General features: G+C 45.7%; 1 protein-coding gene across 2 annotated transcripts in view; it reads right to left on the bottom strand.

Annotated features, from left to right (window-relative positions):
• The window catches only part of STAG1 (stromal antigen 1), a 172,493-nt gene extending 166,229 nt beyond the window's left edge, over window positions 1–6,264 (bottom strand). The window contains exon 1 of one of the 2 annotated variants that reach the window (XM_042457728.1): window positions 5,987–6,264. The gene's annotated coding sequence lies outside the window, so the exon portion shown is untranslated. The remainder of the gene's footprint in view (window positions 1–5,986) is intronic. The other variant, XM_042457729.1, reaches the window with a different exon arrangement.
• Between the last annotated feature and the right edge of the window lie 16,789 nt (window positions 6,265–23,053).

Here is a 23,053-nt window from a genome sequence, read left to right as displayed (position 1 = left end):
CCTTTATTTATAAAGCGCTGTAAATTTACACAGCACTGTACTTACAATCTTTTTAATTAGACGGTTCCCTACCCTCAGGCTTACAATCTAAAAAGACACGACACAAAGGGAGAAGGGAGTGGTGGTGGGGAAGGGGATCAGGTCCAGCAGTTCTTCTCTACCTCTGATGCCTGGACCAAGACAGATGGACTGGAGGGAGGGCTTGGCTTCTTAATGGATAGTTAAAATGAGGCATCCTGAGGCAGAGAGGGGCTCACCCCTGGGAATGCTTCACTAAACAATATAGTCTTTAACTCAAGTTTAAAACTGGGTAGAGAAGTGATGAGGTGCGCACGTGGGGGAAGGAGGTTCCAGGAGTAAGGGGCAGCAAGTGAGAAGGGACGAATCCAGGAGGGGGCAGTGGCAATCCTACGCTGGGACAGGAGACCTTGATATCAGAGCAGAGGGTGCGAGTAGGAATGTAAGGAGAAAGAAGTTCAGATAAGTAAGGAGGGGCCAGTCCATGGAGGGCTTTGAAAGTCAACAAATCTGTTAATGGGTCATATATTTGAATTTGATGCAGATATGCAAACTTAATTTTTGAACCTCTTCAGCCTTCCTACTGTATTTTGATGCAACCCTAAAAGGTCATGCAAATGTTTCCTGGCCTGAATATTTTGGGCTAATTTGTGGAATTAAACCTTTATTTTAAAAAAGCACTTCATGAAACTCCATATGTCCTTTACATCCAATGTAATTGGATACATCCAGGTTCTTTCTCTTGCACGTTACATCAGGATCAAGTATGTTGCTTTCTTCTTCCATTTGACTCAGCAGCATGGCATCTACATCAATAGGTCAGCCCCCACTTTTGTAGACCTCAGACTACAAAATTGGCCTTGCACCATACTGGACGTCACTTGTGGCAAATATCAGTAACAGGATATGTGTGGCCTGTGGTGGGATTTGGGGAGGCAAATTTATCCCCAGGTCAACACTGACATAGGGGAAGAAGTGAAAGGAGGAGGAAAAATAAAAGAATTCCACCAAAAAAATTGTTATTTTCTATAGTGCAGAAAAAGGTTGTGAAATCCGTTTTATAAATCTGTCAGATTTTAATTACAACTCCCATTAAATTATAGCTCCCATGCATTCCTGAACATAAATTAGTCAGTCTCACTGAAAAATAACAGTATCTTCCTTGTGCAAAAGTTACAAATTCCACATTAAATACTGTACAATATTTATTGCACCTGTCTTTGGCTTCAAAGTCAGCATGGTGTAGTGGTTTGAGTGTTGGATTAAGCCTCTGGAAACCAGGGTCCAAATACTGTACCCACTCAGTCATGTAAATCCAGTGGGTGACCTCAGGTATATCATACTCTCTCAGTCTGAGAGGAAGGTAATAGTGAATCCCCTCTGAATAAATACTGCCAGAAAACCATGTGATAGATTTGCCTTATGGTCGCCTTAAGTTGGAAATGACTTGAAAGCACACAGCAGTAATCTTTGGCTTGCTTATACTAGAGAAATTTGAACCAGGATATACAGTCTGAAACTAGTTTTTAAAGAGCTGGCTTTGCATTTCAGGTAACCTATTCCTTAAACCAGTGGTTCTCAAATGATGAGACAGGAACCCAGGGATGGGGTGAGAGGTGTTGCTGGGGGGGGGGGGGGGGGAAATTTTTGGGCCCGTGCCCCCCCCCCCCCAGTTTTTAATGTGTAAAATTTACGTAGGCGCTGAGTTAAACACTGAATTTACATAAATAAAACTGTTCTGATTTGAACAATGTTATTTTCTTATAAAACGTTAAAATATGAATACACATGAATGTGCAAATGGAAGTATGTACACTAAACTAATAACTTTATTAATATATCATCTCAAGGGGGCACGCAACACCTGCATGCAGATGTAAAGGGGGGTCCTAATGGTAAAAGGCTTGAGTACCACTACCGTAACCCTCAGTTTTGTATACACTAATGCAACTTCCCCCTCCCCCACTCTTTAACACCTTAGAGGCTGGGAGACAAGAAAAGAGCATAGGAGCATACAAACTTCAATTAGAGCCTAAAGGCATCTTTCTGGCACTTCACAGAAGATTCCGAAGGCCGACTTTTATCATTTTGACTCACTCTCCAAATGAAGTGTCAACACATTTTATTGGAAGATAAAATTCCATATTATTTTTTCCAGAGGAGTAATCATGTTAGTCTGATGCAGGGGAAAAAACCAAGGAGTCCTGTGTTGTCTTGAAGATTAATTTATTATGACATGTGCCACATTCCACACAAAACAATAAATTAATTATTCTTAAAGATGCTACAGGAATTGCTGTCATTTTCATTGTATCCAGAACATATAAGCACAACATCCACCACAAAGCTTTTATGTAACCACTAGCCAGTTTGTGCTTATATGAAACAGAAGCTAACCAGTAGTTTTTTGTGGCTTTTTTGGGCTATGTGGCCATGTTCTAGAAGAGTTTCTTCCTGACGTTTCGCCAGCATCTGTAGTGAACCAGCCTCAATTACACAAAATGACTGCACCCATGTTTTGTTGGTCTTTAAATACAGATGCTTTTTGAATCAGTTCTGCACCTTCAAAATGTTACAAACTACAGCCACCAGGATGCTAGCAGGAGCTACAGCCAGTTTTTCCACCTTCTAGCCCCAGATATTCCAGCTCCCATTATTCTGGCTAAAAATATTTATTGCAATCCAAAAACACTGAGCTATTCAGTTCAGTCATCTTAGTGCTACAGCAAGTCTATTTGTTTTCAACATATTCTGGGGCCCAGTTCAATGTGCCAGTGTTTTACGTTCCAAACAATTCAGAACTGACCCCAACTGAACTTGCTTGGCTCTTAAAGCCAGTCCCAGAGCTTGCTCTCTGATATACCACAAGCAGATCTATCAGGGACAGTGCCTTTTATATGGTGGCTCCATATTTGTGGACATGTACCTCATTTTCCCTCTTTAGATATTTTTCACCAGAACTTACAAGATTCATATGGTTCACATGTTTTTATGATGGCCACTTTACAGTATTTCCAATGGTTATTCAGAGTTATTCACTCTGTGTGTTTGTTTGTGTACAAATCATAACCCACCTCCTGAGGACTTTTTCCTGAAAGGCAGGTTACAAATGTTTTAAAATAAGCAAATAATTTACAGTGCATGTCTAAGCATGGCAACTTAGAAATAAGTCCCACTGAGTCTAATCATGCTCTCCAAGTTTGTATGTGATTGCAGCTTGTGTGGCCCTCATTTGGGACCTCCAGTTATACCCACCACTGAATTTGAGAAACCATGAAAGATATGCAGCACCTTTAACCATTTCAGAGGCTCCAAAAAAACCCAAAAAACCAGCAGCATAATGGAGTTCAGTGGTACTTAGTCCCAGCAAAGCAAGACAAGCTGCAGTCTTGGGAGTATGCACAGCTGAACTTAAAGGAACCTGTTTCTGAGTAGCTGTGCCTATATTAACTATTATAAAGAAAAGGATCTATTCTCCCGCTGAGTAACTGCCCAATTTCAAAGTAAAGTCTAAAATTTAAATCAGTTGGGTAAAACCACACTGGCTCATAAAGCTTTTCTGGTAATACTAATCTAGCATGACACATTTATTTGTTTTAATGATCCAATGGCATGAGAGGAAATGTATTAATTATTTCTCAGATGAACACACAAAAAAGAGTATCATGCTTCTCTGTATGGGGTTTGTTCACCAATACGCAAAATATTATTTTCACAATTACTGGCTCGCTGATAATATTAAGCATTTGGAAGGGTCTCTATATACATCGGGTGCCATCTCTGTTGGGATGATAGCACATTGGAAATACAGCTTGAGTAGCCCTCATCTGAAATGCCTGGGACCAGAAGTGTTTGGGATTACAGATTATTATTATTATTATTATTATTATTATTACTTGATTTGGGAATATTTGCACATATAAAGTGGGACCCAAGTCTAAACAAGAAATTCATTTGTCTTTCATATACACCTTATACTTATAGCTTAAAGGTAATTTTATACACAGTATATTTAACTATTTTGCACATGAAACCAAGTTTCATGCCCATCAGAAAACAAAGGTATCAGTTTCTCAGCCACCCGTGTGGACAACAACAGATTTTGGAGTACAGTCGCCCCTTTGAACTTGTGGGGGATCTGTTCTGGACCCCCCCTCTGCGAGTTCAAACTCTCACGCATATTCAAGCCCATAGGCTTGAATGGGGTGTGCGCATGCGGGGCATGTGCGCCATTAAGATTAATAGTTGTCACCCCTCTGTGGATTTCCAAGACCATGGTCTTGGAGGGGCAACTATATTTCAAGTTAAGGGATACATGTACAGCCCAAAGATCTCAAAGAAAGTCTGGGCAGCCTCTAAAAGATTCACCATCACTGCCATAAGCTATGAAATGCTTTTCAAATGTTATCTATAAAATGTATCAGAAGTTGCCCTGCCATTTTGCAATTACTCCGCCTTCTATAACTTTATGAAAGAGAGATACTCCTCTGGAATAAGCTTGAAGGTTTATGAAGAACAAGGTAAAGCATTGAGAACAAACTTCCTCAGGCTGCCTTTCCTCTCCCTGACTCTTCAGCTCCTGACACCTAGACAACTCAAAACAGGAGCAACAGCTGAAAGCCACCTCTTGGGTCAGCGATTCCCAAACTCTGCTCCTCCAAAGGTTTGGGCTTCTGGTCCCAGAATCCTGACTGCTGATTAAAGTGGCTGGGGCTTCTGGGAGTTGAAGTCCCCAAATGCCTGGGGAACCAAAGTTTGGGAAGCACTGCCTTAGGTAATAAAAGACGCAGAACCTTTCTTCCTTCTCCTTCCAGCATGCCTTACATTATGTGCGAACAAGTTCCATTCTCTAAGATATCTTTCCCTGTGCAAAAAAGGGGACTGAAGTACAGGCAGAAAAAGTTCCTGCAAAAATAAATATACTGGTCTGAAAGGGGCCACAGACCCTGCTCCCACCTCCATGGGAAGGAGGCCATGGAAGCCATGGGACAAAACTTCCAAGACTTAGTACTGAGGCGGCCAAACATCTCCTCCTCCTCCTCCTCCTCTTCTTCTGCTGGAGGGAAACAGCCCAAGCACCGCTCGCTCTCCCAAGGCCAAACCTGGAGGCTCAACTGGACACTTGGAAACCTTTGACTGGGCAGTTTAAAAACCTCCAACTTAGTAGTTTAAAGCCTTCAAGTGAGGCGCCTGAAAGCCTTTAACTGGACACTTGGGAACCTCCAACTGAGAAGAACTTGGAAAACTTCCCAGAGGGCCTCTCAAACCCTCAACCGAGCCTTTCAGAAGCCTTCATCTGGGCACCTCAGAACCTTCGGCTGGGCAACTGAAAGCCTTCACACCGGAGCATTTAATCACACTTTACACTGGAGCAGCCCCAGAGCCTCCCTCCCTCCCTCCCTCGGACGCCCAAACTGCCCCTCGGGGACCCTCCGCCGCCTCCGCCGCCGCCCAGCCGGCTCTCCCAGGCTCCCATCATGGCTCTCCCTCTCTCCGCCGTAAACAGGGCCGAGGCTGCCCCTTCCCAGGGCCTCTCCCTTCCCGCCAAGAAGGAGCTCCGTCTCCCCTCCTCCTCCTCCTGGGCCAGTGTGATGGAGGGCGGTCCGTTCCCTCCGCTCCCGGTCAGGTCGGAGGCGGCGCTGGCGGAGCCGAGGGAGGGAGGGAGGGAGGGAGGGAAGGAGGAGGAGGCCGCCGCCCTTCCATTGTCACCGGGGCCCTCGGGGAGGGAGGGAGAGAGGGAGGGAGGCCTCCGAGGGCGCAGCCGCCCTCTCCTTGCTCCTGGGCGCCGGGCCTGGGCCTGAGGCCTCCTCTGCCTCCGCCCCTCGCGCCTCCATCTTGGATCCATCCTCGCAGCGCCCTCCTTCCCTCCTCCTCCTCCTCCTCCTCCTCCGCCCGCGCTGCCCCCTCTCCCTCCCTCCCTCCCTCCCTCCCTCCCTCCCTCTCTCTCTCTGGGCCCCTTCGTATTTACCTCCTGGGCTGCCCGGGAGTCCCTCGGCGGTGCCACGGGAGAGAGGGGTCCGAGCGGGCCGGGGCCAAGGGAGGGCCGCGACGGAGGTGCCGGGGGCCGCGCCTCAGCGGAGCCGCAATCCTAAACCGCCATCTGGCGGCATTTCCTACCCGCCAATGGCGCAGCCGCCTCCTCCGCCGACGCCGCCGCCAGCCGGACCCAGCGCGCCCCCTAGCGCCCGGATGCGCGCAGCGACGGCCCTCGCCCCGCCCGACGCCTCCCCCCCCTCGGGCCCAGCGGCCTTGCGCGCGAAAACGGACTCCGCGCGCACGCGCCGTGCTTTTCTGGCCCTGCACGCTCGCCGTACAATTCCTCGCCTGCGCGCGCAGCCTCCTAGTTATATGGAGGCGGCTTCCCCCCTCCTTTTCTCCTGCTCCTCTGCCGGAAGTAGTCTACGTGACACTTCCGGTTACGGCCGCCATATTTGTGCGGGCTTTTTAGGGGAGTTGACGCCAGTCCAAGAAGTATGCGTTTGTTTATAATGTAGTTCTATGAGCCGCCGTCGCTGCTGTCGCTGCCGCAGCTTGAGCAGCAGAGGGCGCCAAAGGCCTGAGGAGAAGGAAGAAGGAGATGGCTCTGGAGCGTTCGACGGCAGCCGCCATTACGACGTGCCTTTTGTTTATGCAATGAATACGCAGAAGACCGTGCCTTCTAAGCGGGAGGGAGGGAGGGGGCTTTCCTCCCGCAAACCGCGCTTGTTGGTTGCTTGGCTCCTTATTTTCAAATGATATTTACTATTAAAATCGTAACAAAATAGCCCTGAGAATGGCTGCCACTTTCATTCGTTTGTTTATTATTTTCAGATGATTTTTATTATTAAAATGATAACGAAATAACCCTGAGCATGTTTACCTCGTTTGTTTATTTATTTGTTTATTAAACAATGATCAAGTTGAAGCTGTCGTACTTTGGCCACATAATGAGAAGGCACAGGTCACTAGAAAAAGACAGTAATGCTAGGAAGAAGGGAAGAAGGCGGAAGAAAGAGAGGAAGACCACAAGCCAGACGGATGGACTCAATCAGGGGTTGTGGGCAAGGCTGGCAGGATCTGGGCAGGGCAGGCGAGGGTTGCCATGAGTCACAACTGGCTGAAGGGCAGCTAATAACAACAAACAAGGCACGTGTGTGTATGTGATATCATAGTAATAATACAATTTCTCCCTGCGGATCGAGGTGGGATTACAACAGATAAAATCGAACAATACAGTTGCAAAATGTCAATAAAAGCACACAAAAATACATGCACTAGTCATTAAAAATAGCCAAATTGTCATCTGTTTCTGTACTATTGAATCAAGTGTGGAAGTCTTTAAGAGCAGTTTATAGAAGACCGATGGGTAGGCCTGCCGGAACATGATCCGTCTTAAAGTGCCTTCTTAAAGGGCATCCTAAGGTGGTGATGGATCTCTTCTGACGTTTGTTCCAAAGTGTGGGGGGCCGCAGCTGTGGACCGCTTTATGGGAAGTTGTGATTAGTCTGGTCTTGTATATTCCAATATTTCTTCCCCATTGTTCTGAGAGCGCGGGCGGATTGTGTTCCTTGACCCAAGCCATGTGGGCTTTAAAGGGAATGGCACCAAACTTTGTATTGGGCCGGCAAGCTGATCGGCAGCCAATGCTGTTTAAATTGGAGTAATATGGTCAGATCTGATGTACCTGTGACCAATCTGCTGCTGCCGATTTGGATCAATTGAAGCTTCTGACATTGGTACAAAGGTAGCCCCTGTAGAGGAATGTACTGTATATATATGTGTGTGTGTGTGTGTGTGTGAAGCTAGTAAGAAATAGAATCAAGAATTAACTTTTAGTGGGCCTCTGGCATAAAAAGGCAGAAGTCTCATTTAAAAGCACACATATTACCATACACTCTGTAAAAGATGTTTGACTCCCGGCCCTTGCTGCTGAAAAGGGAGGTCTTCTTTTGAATCCACAAATGTTGTAGCGAAGGTAGCACACTATTAGATGGGCAGTCATCTTTGGCAGAAGAGCTTTTTGTAGTTAACGGGGGCGGTTATAGACCACCCATTTGGGACGGTCTGCACCGCCCCTTTCCCCGCTGGATTGGGGCCTCAGTGTGCAGAGCAGCAGCCGTGAGGCCCGATCCGCCGCTTTTCAGGCTGCAGGGAAGCGGCAAACAGCCTCTTCCGCAGCCTGAAAAGGGGTGTCCCTGGGGCTTCAGCCCCAAGGACACCCGACGGGCAGGAGAAGGAGAAAGGGGCACTTGGCCCCTTTCTCTTTTAGTCGCTGGGCGAGCCGTCTAAAGGCTGCGCCAGCAGACCTAAACCAGGAAGGAGCTCCAAAAACAGAGCTCCTTCCTGCTCCGTGTTCAGGGCACACTAAGCGCCCTGCGCGGAGCAAGGACGTCATGTCCGCGCCGCCCCGTCTAGAGGCGGCACGGCCGTGACATCCTCACAGCGGCGGCCGTATAGAAGGGCCGCCGCCATTAGTGCGTGCGAGCACGCACTAGGGTTAGGGCGGTGCGGAAGCATGCCCTTTGTAACCCTAGTGTGTGCTCGTCATGCACTAAAGTGCCGTTTGTAATCGGCCAAGATAACACAAACGTGAAGGGAGGATGAACTTAAAGATGTAGCCATGTTGGCTGTGTAATCCGTATATAGAGAGATTTTATAACACCTTTAGATAACTGAAAGAAAGTAAGAAGTCAGCATGAGCTTCCCTAGACTCCAGTTCTACTTCTTCAGCAGAGCTTTTTCTCCCCCAAAAGCATAAATTAGAAACGTATTACTCGACTAAGTCAGCCTTATGTATACGTTGGGGCAGGTTTGGGGCCAAAAAATTTGGTTTGACATAACCTGTGGTAGGTAAGTTAAAACTTGGGCTCCTTCGGTGTGTGCTGAAGCGCAAGAGAGGAAGCAGCAATCAATACGAGGCTTCAGTGTTTCAGCCTTCACTCCCAAGACAGCAAAACACACTAGTGGGAGAGAGGACTGTTAACAGCAACCAATCAATCTCATCCACCAAGAACTCTACCTGCTTGGTTCAGGACAGAAGAAACTGCATGGGGAAATCTGAAGAGCTGCTATCACTTACCATACTGACCCATAATAAGATGACCTCGGTTTTGGGGTCAAATTTGGGACATAATTTTACACTCATAGGCAAGTATATACGGTGCTCTCTGAGCAATCTTGCTATTTAGAATGGAGTTCCTACAATAACCATTTTAGTATTTCTCTAAAATATTGGTGCCTTTCCTCCGAAGTCAGGCTCTCTAACCATGCACCAATAAAGCTAATACGGTTAGAGCCCAGTCTTTAATTTTTATAGATCTCTTAAAGGATTAAGTGATCAAAGATCGTCCACAAGACGAGCAAAGAGGCAAGGGGCTCTCCGAAGCACCAAGGTGACACTTTTCAAGCTGAATGTGACTCATCAAACAAAATTCAAGGAGAGATCCAGTGATACAACACCAGATTTCTAGCCAAGGGCTTTCACAGAATATGGTGAGGACTAAGATAGACTTTCATCCTATTGTGTAGGATCCACCTTAAAGAACTTTTAAGTAATGGCAGCACCCAGAAACAATGTATGTTCCCCACTTTGATGTCAAGAAGGCAGGTTCTCATGGAATCTCAAAAGAGGCTATTTTAACATGGTAAGGACGCAGTGGTTCAGCAGTTAAGGACACTGATTCAGACCAATTGCAAGCTCAGCAGCTTGGCCAGTTCGAGGGCCCCAATTGCCACATGCTGGCGTGAGCTCTCACACCAGCCCAGCTTCTGCCAACCTAACCGTTTAAAAAGCCAGTAAAAGAAAAGAGCTGAATAGGTTACCACTTTGTGGGAACAGTGTTAACGGAGAGCACTCCAGCTGTCCAACCGAAGACAGCTCAGGACCAGCAATGGCCTGTGGGCTGGGAACGTTTGAAAATTCCGAACGGTTTCCGTTGGAAAGCGTAGTGGATCAGGCCGTAGAAGGTTCAGTTGGGGTTGGGAATGTGGAGGAGTTAGGTACCTGGGAATCCAGAGAAAAGGTTTGTCAGGGGTTAGAGAAAGAGGTTAGGGGTTAGTAGAGGTCTAAATGGCAAACAGGCTCCCTACCATTATATGCCCGGCTCTAGAAAAGATGAGTGCCTGAGAGAATATCCGCTGGATAGTGTTAGTTAGGGGAAAAGACTAGTCCCGAGAAGGGCTATAGCTCTTGAATAGTCTCTGAGGTGGGGGCCAGTGTGTTCAATGAATAAATTTGATCTTGTAGAACCCCCGGGAAGGCCTAAAGATTCGGAAGGGCGCAGCTGATATAGAGTTTCTGTACACCTCTGCCAATAATTTATTAGAGCCAAGTTCACAACAGCTTATATTGACAAATCTTTTATCTGTTTATGTTCTAAAATAAACTTATTTTACTGATTTACAATCAATCTGTCTTGGCCTAAGCGATGAGTTTTGTAAACACGCTTACCACCTCATATTCGAGGCTAGAGATTAAACTTTGTTACTTCTCATATAGAAGGAAAAGATTGTTTACAGTAACCGCATTCTGTGTAGTCATTTGCTGTCTGCATGACCATGGAGTCATAGAATCATAGGCAGGTTACAGAATGGCAAAAAGGTGTGCCTCATGACGTCCTGAAGGTACGCCTTTAGACGGGCCCTACCTGTAATGCCGCCATGAACACCGCCTGTACGCCCCAAGCGGGAGAGAAGAAGCGGCATTAAAAAGGTGCCGCTTTTCCCGCCTTCTTTTCTTATACTGCGCAAACTGCGCATCCCGTTCTGTAAGGCTGCTGCACCGCGTACGCCAGAATTGTACGCCACTAATTTATTTGCCCATTAAAGGCTCCGAGTCAGCTGTGTCGCATAAGGTCGGGGTTCCTGCGAACATGCGCAGTTTTGCACCGAGGCTCTAATAGAGCGTCAGATGCCAGCCGATGTGGAAGCTGCAGCACAGCTCACTCTATTAATGCTCGTAACCTAACCCTAGCAACATGTACGCATGTGCTGCTAGACCTGTGGAAAGTTGGAATTTAACGTGAACCCTACCCACATTCCCTGCGCCATTTCACCCAAACATAAAAAAACGCTAAAACTTTAACTATTTACATCTGTTACAAGGGAGAGGGTGGTATGGGGATGGCAGGTGGAACCGCTGGGGTGGCCCAGCGGCGACAGTTTGGCTATGTGCATTGCAGATTCAGCAAGAGCGCGGTGACCCAAAGGAGAGGCGGGCACCATGATGCTGGAAAACACTGGCAACGTGCAAAGCGACAAGGATGCAACACCAGCTGATCGCAAGCTGCAAGGAGACCACCATTGTTTGGGTAGGGCGAGGGGGAAAAAGTGTAAAGGGGGCCTGGGTGCTTAAATGTGCAATCTGTTTTGCTGACCAGCCGCAAAGAAAAAAAAGCCGCGTTTTGGCCGCCTGGCGGAAAGCTGCCTCTCTCTTCTGCAGCGTCCTTGCGAGTGGCGGTATGGAAGCTTACAGGTTAGAAACTGCCCCAGGTGAGGCGTCTTCACTGCCCCCCATGTGGGAACAGCCCATACACCTTTAGCCATGCCCCCGGGGCGGGCGTGTCGGAAGCTCCGTCTTCAGCAGGAATACACCTTTCAAGACGTTCTTCCCAGCCCGTCTCGTAACCCGCCATAGAGTTGGAAAGAGACCACAGGCCATCCAGTCCAAACCCCTGCCATGCAGGAAATACAATCAAGCATTCCCCAACAGATGGGCCATCCAGCCTCCGTTTGAAGACCTCCAAGGATGGCGACTCCATTACACCCCGAGGAAGTGTGTTCCACTGTCAAAACAGCTCTTTACTGTCAGGAAATTCCTCCTAATTGTGAGGATGGAATCTCATTTTCCTGCAGCTTGATCCCATCCATTGCTCCGGGTCCAGTCTCTGGAGCAGCAGAAAACAAAGCTTGCTCCCTCCCTGCCTCAATATGACATCCCTTCACAATATTTAAACAGAGCTATCATGATCACCTCTTAACCTTCTTGTCTCCAGGGCTAAACAGCCCCAGACTCCCTCAGAGCGTTCCTCAAGGGCCAAGGTGTCCAGACCCTTCACCATTTTCAGTCGCCCTCCTTTGGACAGCGCTCCAAGTTTCTCAATGTCCTTTTTGACATTGTGGCGCCCAGAAACTGGACAGCAAAGTTCCAGGTGGGGCCTGAACCAGAAGCAGACAGAATATGGCACTATACTAACTTCCCTTGATCTCAGACCACTATACTTCTATTGATCCGCAGCCTCACAAACAGCATTGGCCTTGTAGCTGCCGCAAACGCACGGTGACTCATGTTGCAACTTGTGGTCTACCACTTGGACTCCTAGAATCCCTTTCACGCATGTGTTTCATTCAGCCAGGTGTCCCCCATCCTATCATCTGTGCATTCATTTTCGCCACGAAGTGCAGTAACCTTACATTTCTCCCATGTTGAAGGTCACATTTTGTTAGCTGTGCGCCAGCTTTTAGTCTATTCAGGTCATTTTTAATTTTTGACCTGTCCTCTGGGGTATTAGCTATTCCTCCTAATGGTTATCATCTGCAAATTTGATAGTAGTCCCCCAATTTTTTTCCTCAAGTCATTGTAAGATGTTGACAGTACTGGGCCCAGGGACAGAGCCCTGTGGGACCCCACTGGTTACTTCTCTAAGGTGAAAAGGAGCCATGTGAGCACCCTTTGGGTTCGGCGGTCAACCCATTACAAATCCATGTAACAATTGCCTTGTCTAGCCCACATTTTACAAGCTTGTTTGCAAGAATGTCATGGGGAACCCTGTCAAAGGCCTACTGAAATCAAGATATTACTATCCACAGCATTCCCTCATCTACCAAGCTAGAATTTTTATCAAGAAAGAGATCAGATTTGTCTGGCATGACTGTTCTCTGAACTCATGTTGACTTTTTGTGATTATGGAATTGCTTTCAATGTTCACAGACTCTCTGTTTAATGATCTGCTCTAGAATCTTTCCTGGTATAGATGTCAGACAAATGGCTGATAATTGTTTGGCTCCTCTTTCTTCCCTTTTTGAAGATGGGGACAATTGTTGCCCTCCTCCAGTCTGCTGGGATTTCTCCTGTTCTCCGGAGTTTTCAAGATTATGCAATGGCTCCGATATTACATTTGCCAGTCTTTTAATACCCTTGGATCTTTGACAACACTGGTTTCTCGTTTAGTAGCGAAGATGAGCAGCCTCTTACCGTCGGACACAACTTGACAACCTTACCAAGGGGAAACCTTTAATTTTATTTACATGGAACAACTTCCTGGATTTCGGAAATCAGGAAAAAAAAGCCCACTTGTCATGCAGATCCAGGGAAGTACAGCGCGCCTGCATCATATGCGGGCATGCTCTACGTGGCTTCCAGTATACACTGAGGCTGCACCGGAAAGGCTTCTCCCACACCCCGGAAGAACAATGAGTGCGCAACCCATGATGCATACCCCATGGCGCGCGCCAGGTGCTGCCGCCGGAAGGCCCATTTTTCTAATGGGACTTGACTTTACATGGTATTTCCCTTACACAGCGGGTGCTGGAACGGGATTTCCGTGTAAGGAAGAGCCCAACTGTCATTATGGCTCTAAAACAAGCTACAAGAGCTTGAATGAGAAACTAACAAGATGCTCAATCTAAATAGATTCATACAAGCTAACGTGATTGTTGCTTCCCACACATTACAAAAAAATGCTAAATGTACAATTTATTTTGTTGTTTTGATTCTGGTTTATCAAATGAAACTGACTGTGAAGAAATCCAGGGACACCTAAATAAAGAAATGAATGAAAGTCTAGAAGACATAATTTATTACGGAAATACAACAGAAAGAGAGAAGATGGAAGCGTATCTCCTCAGTCAAAACAAAAAACATAATGAGCGTTAGACTGAGGATTAGCAATTACACAGATGCCGATTGGCTGAAATCCTACAGGTCGCAAGTTCTACCAGTGGAAGTTGGTATTCTATGGATTGGCGCTACTAGCGAACAAGCAAGAAACAAGAAGCTGTAGCACTCTCTTCTAATGAAGCAGAATACAGCAGCCCTCCGTATACACAGGTTCTTTATCCACAGACAAGCTCCACAGCTTGAAATGTGTTAAAAATGATAAATTCCAACAATCCAACTTTGTTTTTACCATTTTATTATAAGGGGTGCCATTTTACTATACCATGGTATGTAAGTGGGACTTTAGCATCCACAGATTTGGGTATCCCTGAGAGGTCCTGAAACAAACTCTAGCAGATACCACGGGCCCACTATTGCACCAAGCCTCTCAAGCATGCAAGGAATTTATGTACCCATATTAATTGGCCCTTCCCTAGGCAGGGATCAGTTCTGGACCTCCCTGAGTAGGGAATACCGTGTATACTCAAGCTCCATTGAAAACACAGGGCTCACTCATGACGTGCAGTGGCGGGAGGCGCATATGCCCCTGAGTGTGCATGCCATCGCTACTTCCCTTGCACGGTCTCAGCATAAACTGAAATCGCGGATGGTGCTCCCGCCTATGGCACAGGCGCATTGTACTACAAGAACTTGAAATACCTGAACCAAACCTTATAGAGCTTCTAGAAGACATCAAAGCTGCCTAAATCTCTCACAAACTGGTAAGGTTCATTCATGCACCAAGTACATTGATGTAAATGTCAGCTGTTGAGAGATCTGTAAGAAATAAGTTTGTTGGGGTGAAGTAGTCCATTAAAAGAGATGGCTGCAAACCTTCTCATCTCCATTCTCCTGAGTGACCTCTTCCAGTTCAAGAAGAACTAGAACTTGTTACTAAAACAGGGTTGCTGAAAGGGGTTGTTGCCCAGAGGTAGAGGAATAGAGGGAGGCCAGCTTCACCATGCCTATCCCAGAGGTAGAAGAAAGCCCTTCATCCATTCCAACTGCATTGCTGTGGCCTCAGAATAGAATGCAGTAAGTCAGCCCTCTGTTTTCACCGGGATCTGTCCTGGACACACACACACACACACACACAACACACCACACAACTCTGCGAAATGGAAACTCATCGATATTCAAGACCCCTAGGCTTGAATGGAGCACGTGCCTGGAGTCACCCCTTCGTGAATATTCAAGACCGTGGATTTCAAGTCCACGAGAATGGGGGCGACTTGTACTTCTGGCCTTAATCACCCCTCCACTCCATCCCCTTTTCTTGGGTATCGTATCTTTAGATGTAAGCTTCATGGCACAAAGAACTGTTTGTAAGCTGCTCTGAGAGCATTCTGAAGTGTGGGCATATAAAAACACAAAGAAAGAAATAAAACAAACCAAAAGGCAAATGATTGGTGAGAGGAGAATCTGATATGCCTGCTGCGCTTTACCTTTCTGTATCTTCCTTTGATCATTGTGCTCAAGCCTTTGCTTCCTTTTGCCTGCAAAGATGTTACTTCTCCCTTCTCTCAAGGAATAGGTCAGTCTCTTGTTTTCCCTTGTTCTGAAGGCGGCATCCATGAGGTTCCAAGCCCAACAATGGATGCTACTTTGCACCCACATAACTTTTAGAGCTAGCTTTTAGTGGCTCTTGTAACTAGGGCCCCATTCTTACTGGGAATATAAAGCGACCTATATTGCTGCGAGTCGGATTGGATCAAGTTTCCGAGTCGTATTTGAATCAGGTTCATCGTTTCCATTCAAAAGGGAGCAAACGGATCGTTTTTCTGACCCGTTCTCCGTTCCCATGAATTTCGCCCCCTGTGTATTTGATTGATGCAGACCTTTTTGTTCTCCATCCCATTGCTTGTCTGAAACCGGGTTTTTTTTTAAAGCTGTCAATCAAGCGTTAGCCGATTAGAGTTTTCACAATAATGTCTTAATCCCCCCTCTTCTTCTTATCCCCCCCTTCTTCTTCAACCACCCCAATATGCAGCAGCCACCACCCCTTTTTGTCTCAAAAAAGGAAACAAGGCTGGATGCGCGGAGCCACATCAGGTTTGGGTTTTTTCTCTCTCTCTCTCTTTTTCCTTTCCACTACAAAAAGTTTTTGCCAGCCTCCTTTCTCCATCTCCTTCTCCTCTTTCTTTCTTTTCCCCTCCCTCTCCAAAACAAAAACAAACCGTTTAACTTTCTTCTTTTTAAAAAAATATATTTTGTACACTCAAATATTTGTTTTATTATTATTATATTATTTGCAAGAGAGGGAAAGAAGGATGGCTCTGTGGGAATTTGAAGAGAAAAAAGTTGAGGGGGTGATAGGTACATAAAGAGAGACGGAGTGCATTTCTTAGCGTTTTCTCCCTTAAGGTTTTTGGGGAGGTGCTTAGGCAGCCTAAAGCCCTTTATTACACTTAGGAGCCTCGGGTTTTCCAAGGCAGACAGAAGCACCACTGCATCCCAATGGGGTTCCTCGCGAGCAAGAGCTTCCGGTCCAGCATTCCTGCCTCCAGAGGATTTGGGGCGAAGGCATTTTCCTTCCCCGTAAGCCCCCACACGTGAGGAGGCCTGATGAGGAGCTCCTGGTGTCCTCGCGAGCAGGGGACCCTTCTCTTTCAAAAACCACCCCAATATGAACAGCAACCACCCCTTTTCTGTCTCAAAAAGGAACAAGTCTGGATGCAGGAGCCACGTTCAGGGTTTGGGTTTCTCTCTCTCTCTCTCTCTCTCTCTCTCTTTTTCCTTTCCACTCACAAAAAGTTTTCACCGCACCGCCTTTCTCCATATCTTTTTCCTCTTTCCTTTCTTCCCCCTCCCGCTCAAAAAACCCATTTACTTTCTTCTTTAAAAAAAAGTTTTACACCCCACTGGGGAAAGCTACGCGAATGGGGAGGAAAATGGCGCCAGGAATGCAGGAAAGGAACAAAGCGGGTGACACCCCCGGGACAGCCCCTCTTGAACATTGTCTTCCCCTCCTAAAATACTGATTCAGATACCCTGTCATTCCCATAGTTTGCCGCTGATCTGACACAGCAGCTGCAAAAAAAAAAAACCTTCTGGAAATAGTGGTGTCAGGATAACCCAGGTTCCACCGCTGATCTGAGTTTTAGCTAGAGAAATTGATCAAAGTTGGATTGACACGAATCAAATGTGGAACGATTTTCCTAAACAAGGATCGAACATGAATTCAAATGGTTGCTGTTCCTATATCTGATTCTTAGTTTGATTATAAGCCAAGTGGGGATGGGCCTAGATTTAGGTCAAATTATTTTTCTAGCTCTTTTCCTAGCCCATAATAATAATATAATAATAATAATAATAATTTTTATTTATAGACGGCTATTCCGCCAATGATCATAGCGGCGGTTACAGTTAAAATTGCCAATACAAAACAAAAAATTGCAAGGCCTCTCTCCCCTCAAGATGGGTGGTTGGGGAGGGCTCTTTGTCTTCCAGGCCAGGCCCTCTCTCCCCCTCAAGATGGTGGTTGGAGGAGGCTCTTTGTCTTCCAGGCCAGGCCTCTCTCCCCCTCAGATGGTGGTTGGAGGAGGGCTCTTTTTCTTCCAGGCCTGGCCTCTCCCCCCTCAAGATGGTGGTGGGGAGGGTTCTTTGTTTCCAGGCCTGGCCTCCTCCCCCCAAGATGGTGGTTGGAGGAGGGCTCTTTTTCTTCCAGGCCAGGCCTCTCTCCCCCTCAAGATGGTGGTTTGGAGGAAGGCTCTTTTTCTTCCAGGTCAGGCCTCTCTCCCCTCTAAGATGGTGGCGGAGGAGGGCTCCTTTTCTTCCCGCCCTGGCCTTCTCCCCCTCAAGAGGGTGGTTGGAGAGCGGCTCTTTGTCTTCCAGGCCCGGCCTCTCTCCCCTCAAGATGGTGGTTGGAGCGGCTCTTTTTCTTCCAGGCCAGGCCCTCTCCCCCTCAAGATGGTGGTTGGAGGAGGGCTCTTTTCTTCCGGGCCTGGCCTCTCTCCCCCTCAAGATGGTGGTTGGAGGAGGGCTCTTTGTCTTCCACGCCTGGCCTCTCTCCCCTCAAGATGGTGGTTGGAGGAGGGCTCTTTTTCTTCCAGGCCAGGCCTCTTCTGCCACTCAAGATGGTGGTTGGAGGAGGCTCTTTTTCTTCCAGGCGGCCTTTCTCCCCCCAAGCAAATGGTGGCCGGAGGAGGGCTCTTTTTTTCCAGGCCTGCCTCTCTCCCCCTCAAGATGGTGGTTGGAGGAGTCTCTTTTCTCTCCAGGCCTGGCCTTTCTCCCTTCCAAGATGGTGTTTGGCGGGAGGCTCTTTTTTTTCCAGGCCTAGCCTCTTCTCCCCTCAAGATGGTGGTTGGAGGAGGGCTCTTTTTCTTCCAGGCCCAGGACTCTCTCCCCCTCAAGTGGTGGTTGGAGGAGGCTCTTTTCTTCCAGGGCCAGCCTCTCTCCCCCTCAAGATGGTGGCCAGAGGAGGGCTCTTTTCTTCCAGCCCTGGCCTCTCTCCCCCTCAACGATCGGTGTGTTGGAGGAGGGCTCTTTTTCTTCCAGGCCAGGCCTCTCTCCCCTCAAGATGGTGGTTGGAGGAGGGCTTTTTCTTCCAGGCCACGGCCTCTCTCCCCTTCAAGATGGTGGTTGGAGGAGGGCCCCCAAGGCCATGCCCCCCCCGCTCAAGATGGTGGTTGGGGAGGGCTCGATTCCAGGCCGGCCTCTCCACCTCAAGATGGTGGTGGAGGAGGGGCTCTTTGTCTTCCGGCCTCTCTCCCCCTCAAGATGGTGGTTGGAGGAGGGCTCTTTTTCTTCCAGGCCTGGCCTTTCTCCCCCTCAAGATGGTGGTTGGAGGAGGGCTCTTTTTCTTCCAGGCCTAGCCTCTCTCCCCCTCAAGATGGTGGTTGGAGGAGGGCTCTTTGTCTTCCAGGCCTCAGAAATGGATTTCCTGAGACAATAAACCTAATTTCTCTATCTCTCTTATTCTCTTTACCTTACAAGAGCATCCAGTGATTTCTCCAATTTCTACCACAAGCTCATGCTGTATTAACCTTGCTGTACTCTGCTTAATATAGATATCAAATATTCCTACACACTACTTGTTTGAATATACAAAGAGGACTTGGAGCACTTTTGTAGAATCACAGACATGATAAAACAGACTGAATCTACTAAAGTTTATGGTACAAACTTACTCTCAAAGGTGCTTCAAGACCCCTTTGTATACTGGGCTTTGTATACTGGTAATTTAAAGATAGTGCCAAATCAAGAAAAAAAAATTGTTTACATGGTTTTCAGTGGAAGTGAAACCCTATTAAAGACAGGCAATAAAAATCTCAAATCAGAAAACTTCACGATGAACCTTACCCATATTTCATCAGGTTAAATTTCCATGCACTCTGCCTTTTCACATCAGATGACAAGTTTAGGGTTTTCACTGCGCCTGCCACTCAGGGATTTGATGAAGGCTGCATAGAGTTTCAATATACTGAAGGCTTCCCAACCCAAATCTGTATTCTGAATTCCACTCAAACCCCTCCTTGATAAATCAAATTATGCTAGCCATTCCTTCTGGGATTGGCAAGAAAAGCCGTGTTTTGCTTTTAGGAATACCAACTGCTTGATCCAAACCTAATAATTTTAGAGCCCTTTACTTTTCCAGGTCACAAATGCACAGGGAGAAGACTGGATAACATCTTTTCCTCTTTTCATATGGTTTGCTGCTAGTTTGGCCAGGGTGGGGTGGGGTTTTATCTAAAGATCAGATTAGCCAAGCTAGTTGGCTAGAGTAAATTGCTGGTTCAGAAATCTTTCATTTAAATCCAGCATGTAGAAAGATGTTGTAACACCTTTAAGACTAACTGAAAGAAAGAAGTTGGCAGCATGAGCTTTGGTAGGCTTCAGTCCACTTCCTCAGATGCATTTGGTGAAGTGGAAGCCAGGGCTAGATCTATATATGTCATTGGTATGTGAGAATGTCAATTCAAATTACAAATCCTTTGTGTATGGAAATGAAGTGGCAAGTTCCACAGACTAACATGGCTGTATCTTTGAATTAATTTCAGCAGTTTCCATTGAATAAATGGGAACTTGGTAAATCAACACTTACATACATGTAATTGATTCAGTGGGTCTAAGCTAGTTGGGACCACTAATGGGATTTACTCTTTTTACCCATAACAAGGGAGAGATCTGAGTTGCAACTAGCCCTTGGGTATTCATAACTGTTTAACATATTTCAACCCAGCATGCATTGGGAGATATCCAGTGATTCAGTCAGAATGTAAAAATATCTCAAGATTACAACTCCCTACAGATTTCATAGCTATGTCTGATCTAATTTGTTTAAACAAAGATTTTTCTGTTTCCTTCTTTGTTTTTGGTACCACTTAGGACTTCACACTTTTGGTCTCCCTCCAGTTGTGGATTTTATTGCTTGTTTTTACTCATGGACCAGCATGGCCATATTTGGGTTGTTGTTGGGGGGTTTTTTAGATTATTATTTCTAAGGTAATAGATCTTTTGGAGATGCAGCAACAAATATCACACTGTGTTCTCTCTTGTAGCTTCCCTTAGCTACAATTGTTTCCTTCTTTTCTTTGTTTAATATGTTGCACTTTTCCAGACTGGTCTAAAGAAACATGAAGCCTTGCAGGATAGCCTCTTCGTTTTTGCTGGGTATTGCTAATTGTTATTGCCTTCACACTTGCTTGTTTTCTGTGAGTGGACTCCTTTCTCTTATTTGAGGGGAAGGATGTTCATTGCTGGATATCACCGTTTCTTGGATCCCCACTATATAGCTTTATTTTTAAAGTTGGGGGGACGATTTGTTGATGTTGGGACATGTTCCTATGTTTTTTGAAATATGTTATTTTTTCAAACGTCATATTGAAATAGCATTTCAGGGCAGTGCTGTTTCACTGATGCAGTATGGTGTTATGCTCCTCCTTTTTTGAAGGAGAAAAAGATGAAGGAATTGGCTTTCCTTTTCCCATCTTCTATCCTGAAACAGTATATCATACAAATGATGCAGCCTATCTCACAATACACATAGGGGGAGTGTGGCCAAAAAAAGAGAAAAAAGAAGAAAAGAATGTGCCCTCCAAGCCTTTTTTGATCTGACATCTTGAAATGGATGGTGCTGCAGCTACTGCAAGCGACTGCCAGCAAATAGTCTAGATTAACATAAATGTAATTTGGATATATCATTTTGCAAAGTAGCAGCTCCATCACTGGAACCTCCAGCAACATTTGCCTTGTCTACATTTTCCCATTATTTCTATTTGCTTATTTTGATTTTGCTAATTTATATCCACCTTTCTCCCATTAATGAGACTCAACTTGTTCATCTTGATTTCTGTGCATGAACCATCCAACACAGACTGAAATATGTGATACATGTAGTGGCAACTGCTCTGCATTTATATTAACAATCAGATCTAAATTGAATAATGAATTTAGCAATAACAGAATATAGCAGATTCCTATATTGTAAACCAAAAAAAGCTTTTGACTCACACTCTCTCTCCACACCTCTTCTCTTGTATGCAAGGAGGAAATATAAACATTGGCTTACCATGTGAGATGTTTGTTTTCAGCGATGGAAGCAAAGGTTTTTAACTTTTACCATCAATTTTAAGCAAAACACATTGTGTTTGTACTAAATTAAATTATGTACACAATTACCATATATCAGGGGTAGGCAACCTTTTTGAGCCGGGGGCCGGGTTGCTGTCCCTCAGACAACTGGGGGGCCGAAGCCAAAAAATAAATAATTAAAAAATTAAAAAAAAATTTAAATATATAAATAAACCAGGGCAAATGTAGGACAAAATTTTCAAATGAAAGACACTTTTTTTTAAAAAAAAAAATGGAGGACATGCGAAAAAATTTGCTGATTTTTAAAAAAATGTTAATATAAATGCATGCTTCTGAGGCTTCTATAGACAATTGCCCCCCAAAGGCCCCAGCGGCAATCGGCGGCAGGACCGGGCTGGGGCCGGTCCCAAGGCCTTGCCGGGCCGCATCCGGCCCGCGGGCCGCAGGTTGCCTACCCCTGCCATATATACTGGACTATAAGCCAGCATCATGTATAAGTTGAAGGCAGGTTTTAGGGCCAAAATTATGGTTTTTGATATTACCCGTGGATAAGTTGATAAAACTTAGGGTCATTTAACAAAAGGTTCTAAAGGATGAAGCAAAGGAAAACAATGACAAAGAATTTACAAAATTGCAACAGGCACAACTGTTTGTGCTCAAACAGAAGGCTGGCTGGTTGAGAGAGCTGAGGGAAGTCAGTGCTTCCAGGACAGACTACCCTCTTGTCTTTCACCAGGGATGGTTCCAGATAGATAGATAGATAGATAGATAGATAGATATAAACAATTAAAGTAGAGTACTTACACTGGCCCATGGATTAATCAGCTGAGTTTTTTGCGTCCATGCTTCAATCCATGGGGAGTAAGAAACAATTTTATTAAATTCTTTCAATTTTTTAAATTATTGCAATGTTTAAATTAGGGGTGGGAGTCACAGGTATGAGTTTGCAGGAACTAAGCAGATCAGTGAATGACAGGGAGTCTTGGAGATGTTTCGTTCACAGGGTCACCATGGGTTGAGTTCAACTCAAGGGCAGTTAACAACAACAACAAAAGCATAGGTTAAATGTGGCCCCTAGAGCTGTTTCTGTAGGCCCAGATTCCCTCAGATTTTAAAAGCTCATTTCAATGCCAGACTTCCTGGAATGCTCCCTGTTGGAAAAAAGAGTCTTTTCCTTGGCCTAAAAAGAGTTTTAATACTTATCCAACCCACAATGTCTTTAAAAGAGGTGCAGGTCAGTTTACAAGGTCTACGCACTACCAAGACTGGATGGTCATCATGGCTAAAATTATGGTTAGGGGAGTTTCCCGCTATCTAAATTAAAAGAGATCTCTGGGATTGGATTTCTCCAATTGGAGCTGGCATTTCTTTATTGGATGCAGTTAATTTGGAAGTTCTGACCAACAAATAAAATTATATCACAACTGGCATTTCCCAATTGAACGAACCTATACATCAATCTTTAAACAACTTATTGAGAGTACAACACTCCATAAGTTTGGTACTGATAAACTGGAGATGTTAATGGAAAAGAACTCCTTTCTGCTAGTACAGAACCTCCTGGTTTTGCAACAAAAAATTTAACTGATGCTGGCTGACTCACAAATCCAAATCATTAACTCAGTGACCATCACAGATCTGATTACA

The sequence above is a fragment of the Sceloporus undulatus genome, chromosome 3 (genome assembly GCF_019175285.1).
Source record: "Sceloporus undulatus isolate JIND9_A2432 ecotype Alabama chromosome 3, SceUnd_v1.1, whole genome shotgun sequence".
In the NCBI taxonomy this organism is placed as follows: Eukaryota; Metazoa; Chordata; class Lepidosauria; order Squamata; family Phrynosomatidae; genus Sceloporus; species Sceloporus undulatus.
The sequence above is the reverse complement of the archived record's forward strand: the minus strand, read 5'-3'. Positions and strand labels throughout refer to the sequence as shown.